The sequence below is a fragment of the Arachis hypogaea genome, chromosome 5, assembly GCF_003086295.3.
Source record: "Arachis hypogaea cultivar Tifrunner chromosome 5, arahy.Tifrunner.gnm2.J5K5, whole genome shotgun sequence".
NCBI lineage: Eukaryota > Viridiplantae > Streptophyta > Magnoliopsida > Fabales > Fabaceae > Arachis > Arachis hypogaea.
Window position 1 is genome coordinate 102,408,923 of NC_092040.1, and position 10,023 is coordinate 102,418,945.

Below are 10,023 nucleotides of genomic sequence, written 5' to 3' on the forward strand. Positions count from 1 at the left end.
GGATTACAGAAATACATCCAAATGATTTAAGAAATACACCCAAAATTCGTTGTATAATTCAAAACTCTTTCTCTTTCTCCTCCTCATCTTCTTCTGCTTCTTCTTCTTCAAAACGATTTCAAAGCTTGATTTCAGAAACCATAAAAATCGAAAAAAAAAACGAAGAAGAAGAAGAGGAAGAGGAAAAGAAAGAGGAAGAGGAAAAACTTGATTTCAGAAACCATGAAAATCGAAAAAAAATGAAGAAGAAGAAGAAGAAGAGGAGGAAGAGGAAGAGGAAGAGGAACCGTTCATAATACAATGTAGCGCTTTGAAAACAGGAAACAGATGAATAACGCATTAAAAGGCCCGTTAGCAACTTGTAAGACTTGTAAGTCAAAAAGACTTGTATGTGTAGCAGGCCTCCAGATGAAATGAACCTTTTATGGTGGAAATTTTGGATAATAACGCAACAGAGGATTGCAGTACCGAGATTAACAAAAGAATCAATCAATACCGATGAAGAATCAGAGAAAGAATCATAAAGGAACATTTTTTAATCGTTTCATTTGTTTTTTTCCTTTTTTTCTTAATTTGAGGGCTTTCTTTGTGTGAAAGGATTGGTGAAAAAAATGGAAAAAAGCTCACCATACTAAATTTATTTGTTAGGAATCGGTCGAAGTCCTCTACCACTACCATCACTATTGATTTTGGCCTGGTCTATTATAGGAGTAGTTTTAGACTCCATGACAAAGGTTTTAAAGGTACAAGTTGGGTTATGGAAGGTTGAAAAAGTGAGTTAAAGTTGAGAGTGAGGGTAGTTTAAAAATTTTATTAAAAAATTAACAAAAAAATTAGGGTTTAGATATTTTTGTCATACAAAACAAAACCCATCTTTTATGAATATATCATTAATTTCTTTAGTTTATAGGTACTTTTGTTAGCGTTTGTAAATTTTATGGATATTTTTGGTAGTTTTTCTAGTGGATAAAAATAAAACGGGCGTGGAATTTGGAGACGTCCAATTATTATGTCATTAGGATTAAATCGGTGACAGGGAGGGGGAGGGGGTACGCTATGTTTGGTTGGAAGGAAAGAAATAGAGAAGAAAGAAATAGAAAGGAAAGGAAAGAAATTGAGTGGATTTTTATTTTCTTTAGATGTGTTTAGATGAAAGGAAAATAAGAAGAAAAGAAATAGTATAAAAAGATAATTTTACCCTTATATTATAAAATATATTAAAAAAAGTAAAGGGATAATATTGGAAGTAGAGAGAGATAAATAGTTTTCTCTCCATTTTCTCTTCATTGTTAGAGAGAAAGAAAATTGGTGAATTCCACCAATATTTTTCCATTCATTTTTCTTTCTCTCCCATTTCTCTCTTCAACCAAACAAAAAGAAATAACTTCCTTCCAATTTCTTTCCCTTCCTTTTTCTTCCTCCCATTTTCACCTCAAACAAACACACAGACCGCAGGGTTAGCAAACTCCCTCAAACTTAGACAACAGCGAAAGTGCGAATCTCTAAAATGTTGTCATCCTCAACCTCAAGGTTCCCTTTCATTTTTAGGTATTCTCTTCTCCAAATCCCTAATTTTCTTTCCTTCCCTTCCTCTTCATCCCTTCACTCTCATTCTACTCGCCAAGTTGATGAAGCTGTTCATTCCTTCACTCGCATGCTCTCTATGCGTCGTCCTCCATCCATCATCCAATTCACCAAGATTTTGGGATCTCTTGCCAAGACCAACCATTTCTCCACCGCCATTTCCCTTTTTCAGCAATTGCAAGCCAGAGGAATCGCTCCCGACTTATTTACTTTGAGCATCGTAATTAATTGTTGTTGCGGCATCGGTCGTGTGACGCTTGCTTTCTCTGTATTGGCCAAGATTTTCAGAATGGATTATCAACCTAATACGGTAACATTGACAACAATCCTGAAAGGTCTCTGTCTCTGTGGTAGTGTTGAAAAAGCAGTGCGCTTTCATGACAGAGTGCTGGCTCATGGATTTCACTTCGACCAAGTCACTTATGGGACGTTGATCAATGGGCTCTGTAAGACCGGACACACATCAGCTGCTATTCAAGTGCTGAGAAAGATCCCACAGTATGGGATTGCTCCTGATGTCTTCATGTACAGCGCAATTATTGATAGCCTCTGCAAGGATACACTTGTAAGTCAGGCTTTTCATTTATTTTCTGAAATGCTTGCTAAGGGAGTTTCTCCTAATGTTATCACATGCAATTCTCTCATTTTTGGATTGTGTCTTGAGGGTCAATATAAGGAAGCCATTGATTTGTTAAGTGATATGGTGCTTAGAAACATTACTCCTGATGTTTATACCTATAGTATTTTGATCGATGGGCTATGCAAGGAAGGAAAGATCAAAGATGCTAAGAGTGTATTGGCTGTAATGGCAAAACGTGGTGTGAAACCAAATGTAGTTACTTATACCAGCTTAATGGATGGATATTGTTTGGTTAATCAGGTAAATAAGGCAAAATATATATTCAACACAATGGCCCAAATTAGAGTGTTACCCAATGTTCAAAGTTACAGTATCATGATTAATGGCTTCTGCAAAAGTAAAATGGTCGATGAAGCCTTGAATCTCTTTGAAGAAATGCGTCGCAAGAACTTGGTTCCAAACACGGTAACTTACAGCACACTTATTGATGGCTTGAGCAAATCAAAGAGAATCTCTTGTGCTTTGGAGCTTCTTGTCAAGATGCACGAAAGAGGTCAACCCGCTAATGTAGTCACTTACAATTCCTTGTTGGATGGGATGTTCAATATCAAACAAGTTGACAAGGCACTTATGTTATTCAAGCAAATGAAAGAGAATGGCATTGATCCAGATATATGCACGTACAGTGTACTTATTGATGGCCTATGCAAAGGTGGAAGACTTGTAGTTGCAAAAGAGATTTTTAAAGATCTTTCTGTGAAAGGCTATCCTCCAAATGTGAGGACATACACTATTATGATCAATGGGCTCTGCAGAGAGGGCTTGTTTGAAGAAGCATTGGCCCTGCTGTCGGAAATGGAACACAATGGTTGCTTACCAAATGCTGTGACTTTTGAAACTGTTATTCGTGCTTTGTTTGAAAAAGATGAGAATGACATGGCAGAGAAACTTCTTCGGGAAATGGTTGCTAGAGGCTTATTGAATTGATAAAAGAAGGTAAGATACATCAACTCGAATTGAAATTACATCTCATTGTTGCTGAATATGTATCATAGTTTTGTAAATTCTGTGTCTGTTGGGTCAGAGGACTTTGGCAATGTCATAACATTAATTAATTTTGCACTTTCGATTTTTGCAATTGCTATCATCCTTTTTCATTCCACTACATTATTGATTTTTTAGATGATATTCCTAGTTATAGCTTACAGATTTAGTGTTTAAGATCTCTTTATAGCAATAGAGTGTTCTTTACTGTTATTCTATGAGATCATATATTTATCATGCTACAATCTAAGCAAAACTAAAAAGATTGAACATTTTGTGTTGTTGTTTGTTGTTTGTTCTCTGCTATTTTTCCCTGCAACTTATTTTTCCTAATCTTTGTAGGTACCGTATATAAATCAAGCTAATTCCTATGACTGTTTTATCATATAAGCAACCATGAACTATTGTTTATTGGATTGGATCCTCCAGGAATTGTCGTAAAAGGAAATTTAAGTACCTGTTAAGGATTTATTTAAGTACCTGCTGAAAATATGTACATTATGAAGTACTTTTCCAGAGGATGTTTTTCTCTTAATTCTTAGATGAATTACCTCATTATTTCTTGTCTAAGATCCTTTGTAGACATTATTCCATTTTCTTTGACTCTCTGATTGTTAGCATTTTTAAAAAAACTCTTACTGACTTGGAGTTCCATTGTGTGTTGTTGTGACGGAGGTGTTACAAGTGAAACAATACAGAACTCTTTGAAATTGAATTTGATTTTATTTGCTGGATTTCTTTGCATTTATTTATTATTTTGATTAATGTTGTTCTGGAAGGATTACTTTTAATGACTCTGAAGTCTGAACTTTATATTTGCTATGCAGAGGAAGTTTGTACAGACTAATTCATCTGCCAAACAATCAATTAGATGAGCAAAGGCAGTTGAGATGGCCCTCGATACTGTAAGATTCTTTTTTATTTTATTGCGATGTAGTTTCATTAAGCAAATTATTGCCATAATCAGTGAAACTCAGTTGACGTGACATATATCTCTTCGAATCTACAGGCCCGAGGAATAAACCATTTGCACAAATGCACTCCAGTGATTGTACACCGTGATTTGAAGTCACTAAATCTTCTTGTTGATAAAAATTGGGTTGTGAAGGTGTCAACTAATTGTCATGATTGAATTTTCTTGATAGCATGCTGAATGCTACCCGTAGATATGGTTTAATTGCTTTTTTTCACCCTTTCTTTTTTCTTTCGTATAGTTATGTGTTGGATTATCAAGAATGAAGCACAGTACATTCCTTTCTTCCAGATCAACTGCAGGAACAGTAAGCTGTCATAATCCTCATTTCTAAGCTCAAATACTGTGTCATACCCTCTGCCTTCTAAATTATTCGTTTTTTCATGTTCTTGTTCTACAATTTGCTGCATATTTTTTATGTTCGTTGTGCTTTATATTCTTCTGAAGATATACAAACATACACAAATGGAGGCATTTGCTATTATCTTTTTAACAAAAAATTTGGAAAACCAGGAGATTCTTGCCGTTTAAAAATTCATTATGTTTGGCATGCTATATTAATCTTTTTGTGATGATGAATACCTATCTTTAGACCGGGCTTATTTTATGTTCAATTTATAATACAATTACTAGTTCTACGTGCCAAGAAAATGTTGATTGAATAGGGTTTGAGAGAATGAGAGAAGGAAGAAAACAGAGAGTGAGAAAGAAAAGAAGATTTGAAGAGAAAGACAAGAAATTTATGATCTGCATTACTAGTGAGCTTATCACTAATCTGTGCTTATGTATAGAGAAGAGTAGCTTGCTGTGCAAGCTAGTACAAAAGGCACAGCAGCCCGTTCATTCTTAAGTTAGTTATGATAGCTGTAACTAACAGCTCTCCTACGTATCTGGCACTGTTCTAACAGCCAACAGTTCTTTCATAACTAACTCTTGTAACTCTTCTCTAGACTTTACCAACTCACTCTACTACGATGAATGGTCTTTGGTAACAAATGAGCAAATCTTCCTTAATTTGGTTGAGGCCTAGAGTTATTGTTTGGTAAGAGTTTCTGCCTTTCTGGACAAAAAATATAAAGACAGGAGAGGTAGAGATAATTGGGCAAATTTTGTCTTAGGGAAGAGAAACTTTGTGCATTTCGCTGTCTCCTTTTTTCAAATAGGTCTGTGTCCTCTGATAATTGCCAAATGGGGCGTTAGTGTAACTACATGCTTTTCATCTCTACCTCAAACTCCTCTCTTTCGTATGCGTGATCAGTTTCGATATTCTGCAAGTATTTAGTTTTGCTGCTAAGCGTTTGTTTGGCATTGCAATATATTCATTTTTTATGACATGTTGTAGGCCGAGTGGATGGTGCCTGAAGTGTTAAGAAATGAACCTTCAAATGAAAAGTAAGCTCAGTTATCATTGGTTTTCATCATTAAATTTTTCTTTATTTTGCTTGTGGAGGAGGATTTCATAGTCTGTGTTCCTCTCTGACCTAAATCATCTGGCATAGGGAAAAATAAGTTGGAATTTTTATTATATATAACTTGTTCTTTGCTTCCTTGTCTCGTCGTTCTTCTCATTGGTTTGCCACACTTTTAAAGCATCCATAATTTTATGATTATAACAAGTGGTGATTGGATATCCAGGTGCGATGTTTATACTTTGGAGTCATATTATGGGATCTCTCTACTTTGCAACAGCCCTGGGGTGGAATGAATCGATGCAAGTTGTGGGTGCTGTCAGTTTCCAGCATCGTTGCCTTGTCATTCCAGATGATATGGACCCTGCTATCACGGATATTATCAAGCAATGCTGGCAGACGTGAGTGTACTCTTCAATCATTTTATCCTTATTCTAAGATATCAGAACTCTTGCATATAGTATTCTGAAAACGGCTTGTTCTATCAAATATGAAATCACATGAAAGGGAATACACATTTGATGTTGCCAAGGTAGTTTTGTTTCAATATAACCATTTTTTAAATAAAAAATCCTTATAAAGTGCAAGCCAGTTTCAACAAACCCCTGTGATTACGACTAGTTTTCTCTAAGATTTTTATGCATGATAGGGACTTGATTACACAATTTTTAAACTAGAAGACTTGGTTGAAAAATATTTGTACTGTATATGGACTTAATTGAAAACTTCTAGACTATAGGGATTTGTCGAAAATATTTCGCATATTCAGGGATGCCCTTGCAAATGTTTAAGCTTTAGGAACCTTTATAATACTTAACCTACAATCATGGTTGGGGTGACTATATGATACTCTTTTGTATGGGGTGACTATATGATACTCTTTCAGTCTTTTGTATGGTAGAGATCCAAAGTTGAGAACTACAGAAATAATGGCGGCGCTGAAGCCGTTGCACAAGCTGATCATTGGTTCTCAATCTGAAGTGCCGAAACCATGAGAAGGCTCAGTCATAAGAGTTGGTGCAGACTCAGCTAACCATATCTTTTTCCATTTTTGCTGATAAAGAAAATGATGGGAAGACGAGTTGTATAGTATTTTTGCTCATTCAGTCCTGTGATTCTTTTCAGTCTTGTCCTTTTCCTTTCCTTTTTTTTTTTATTTCTTTCTTCCCATTTACTTGTAACTTTTTTTTTGGCAGTGGAGTCATTATCAGTTTGTACCATTTGTTTGTGTACACAATTCTTTGTAATTTTGCTGTAATCAATTCTAAATTTTGATATGCATAAATTATGAGATGTTGCAGTTGTAGCTTGAATGGAAGAAAAATTGATAGTGTGTGGAAATTGTTTGGTGCTGTAAATGCAAATTGGATAAGCTCTTTATTTTTTTTTTCATTTTTTAATTTGGATGGGGCCAAGTCTAAGGTTTGGTTTGGTAAAATTTTTAAATTTTTTTTTTATTGAAAAACACAATTTTTTATTTTGTATTTGGTAAATAAAAAAATCATCTACAAAGTTATAAATTTTAAAAGATAGGAGTGTTTTTAAAAGCATAAGATAGAAGTTTTTAAAAATAATTTTGCTTATTAAAATTACAAACTTAATATAATTTCATTAATTAAATGATATCTAAATATAATTTTTATATTAATGTATATTATTGTATTTTTAAATTTTAAAAGTTAGTTTACTAAATATTATTGTTACTTGTATTTATTAAAAATTATTTTTAATTTAATTTATCAAATATAAATGCTATCATTTTTAAAAGTTATGTTTTAAAAGTTATGTTTATAAACTATTTTTAAAAAGTAAAAGTTTTATTAAATAAAGCCTAACTCTTTCACTCTTCGTACTGGAAAAAATAATATTATTTATATTTTTATCAAACTCGTAAATATATTATCTTTTGGTTTAAATTTGATGGAAAAAAGTATAAAAGTACTTTAATATTTTATTATATACATATATTTAATTACGTGATGTTATTTTTGTAAAAATAATAAGAATAGAAATTTAAAAAATTATATAATTAATTAAAGATATAAAATAATTTATATTTTTTATATATTAAAATTAAATGTTTTTAATCTTTTAAAATGATTTTTTTAGTGGAACAAACATAAATTTTCTTTAGTCTGGTCAACATTTCTTTTTCTTAAAAAAGTGATTGAGAAGCTAATTCAAACTCATTAATTATAGTAACAAAAAGTAAATATATCTTTTCAATTTGTTTTTTTTAATTAATATTATAAAATAGACTTGCATAAAATTATTTTTATATGAAATTAATAGTTAAAAATTATTAGATGATAATTTAGTTAAATTTATTAAATTATTTAATTATTTTTAAATACTATTTTCATATAAAAATATTTGTATGTAAGTTTTTGTCTATAAAATATGATTTTTATCAACATTTGTTTTTTGGCCTTATACAACACACACTAACTCACACACCTATCTCTTCTATTACTCTATTAGCATGGTTCTATACTTGCTTATATATGAGGATTTGAACCTGGTATAACTCCAAGTGAGATAAATAAAATTGTCATCTAACCTAGACCTTAGCTACTTTTTAAGTGAAATAAAAGAAATAAAAAGAATGTGATATAATAAAAGGCCATTGTTATGTTAATGAAACTTTTTTTTTCCTTCACATGATGAGTTGAGGTAGCATACTCTAGAACAGACACATTTACCTAATCTTGGGACACTTTTCTGCTTCATTACAGAAATTTTATTTCCTCTATAGCATATTAGCATAATGTAATTAATGTTAATAGGATATTTAGTGATTTTTTTCTATGGATATTAGAATTCTTTGTGGGGTTTATTCATCATGACTCAGATTTAGTCTTTTGCAGGTTGGTTTTTCATTGTACATCCAAAACTCCAAATAGTAGCTATTAATGTTTAGAAATAGAAATACATTTTTTGAGCTCTTAGCCCCTATGCTTCACAAAAAAAAAATGTTTAGAAATACATCGTGTTGTTCAATCCAAGGTTCTGAAAATCGAATTGATTATCGAATCATTCTAACTACTAATTTACTGTTTATTGGTTTAATCGATGGTTCAATCGAAGTAATAATTTTATATAAAATATAAATAAACATAATAAAATATAATTATAATCTAATATAAATTTTAAAATATCATTCAAATTAAAAGTATGAGATCAACCACAATATTATAATATCATTCAAATATAAACTAAAAAATAACAAAAAAAAACCAAATATAAAATAACAACATCAAAATTTGCCATCAATCATCAAAATTCCCAAATACATTATTTAAGATCAAACAGCATCCCAATGACAAAGAAGTCGAGAATAATGAATTAGTCCAGAATAATGAATTAAATTTATTGATATTATCATCTAGCCAATAACAAAATTTAGTTAACAACAATCGATGACAAACAATAATAATAAGATCAAGATTAAGAACAATAATCCACAACAAAAATAGTTTACCAAATTAACAAATTATCAAAATGTCAAGAACAACCCAGCATCCTAACAATCACAATTTATCAAATTAACAAGTTAATAAGATCAACGACATAACAAAACAAGTTAACAAAAACAAGTTAATCCAATCAAAACCAGAACTAGAACTGCAACCTACTAATTAAAATAACAACTAGCTAAAGGACTTGTTTGGATAAATTTATAAAAAAGATCTTTGTTTGAGTTATCTTTTTTTTAAAAGATCTTATGGAAAAGTAAAAGTAAATTTATGTTTGGATATCTCATACATAAAGATCTTTTTATCTATCAATTATGTTTGAATATAAAAGTACTTTTTCGTTTATTTATTATATCAAAACATCTTTTTTTAAAGAAAAAAGATATTTTAAAAAAGATGTAAATTGTATCTTCTCAAAAAAGATGTTTTTTTATTTTTTTAGCACTTTTACTTTTACTACTAAAAATTTGCCAAACACGCTAAAAATAAAAAAAAAATTTCATTGAAAAAAATATTTTTTTATTAAAATAATGATATCCAAACAAACACAAAATAAAAACTGCAACCTGCATCCAGTCATTCTTTCAATATACGGTTCTGCACAATTATCCGCAATTTAACCAAATGTCCAACTAAGTGATTCTGCACCAAAAAAAATCTAAGCAACATCTTCAATAAATAAACTAAATAATACTATCAAACTAAGCAAAAGAAGGAAGGGGCGTCTCTGAATCTAAACAACAAATGAACAATAGAAAAACCAAGGAAACAACAATTACTTTTGGTACGAGACTCTGAGCAGTGAGCAATGAGCAGATTATTATGAGGGAGAGGGAGCAAGATTCACATATTATTCAACAATTATTCAACTTAGTAACAATGGCAAGGTTCACAGATTAATTTACAACAATTATTCAAAATTATCCACAATCCTAAAAGAAAAATCACAGTTCACAG

General features: G+C 31.3%; 1 pseudogene; it reads left to right on the forward strand.

Moving 5' to 3' along the window:
- Positions 1 to 1,285: 1,285 nt before the first annotated feature.
- On the forward strand, positions 1,286 to 6,735 carry LOC112802353 (probable serine/threonine-protein kinase SIS8; annotated as a pseudogene).
- Positions 6,736 to 10,023: the final 3,288 nt, after the last annotated feature.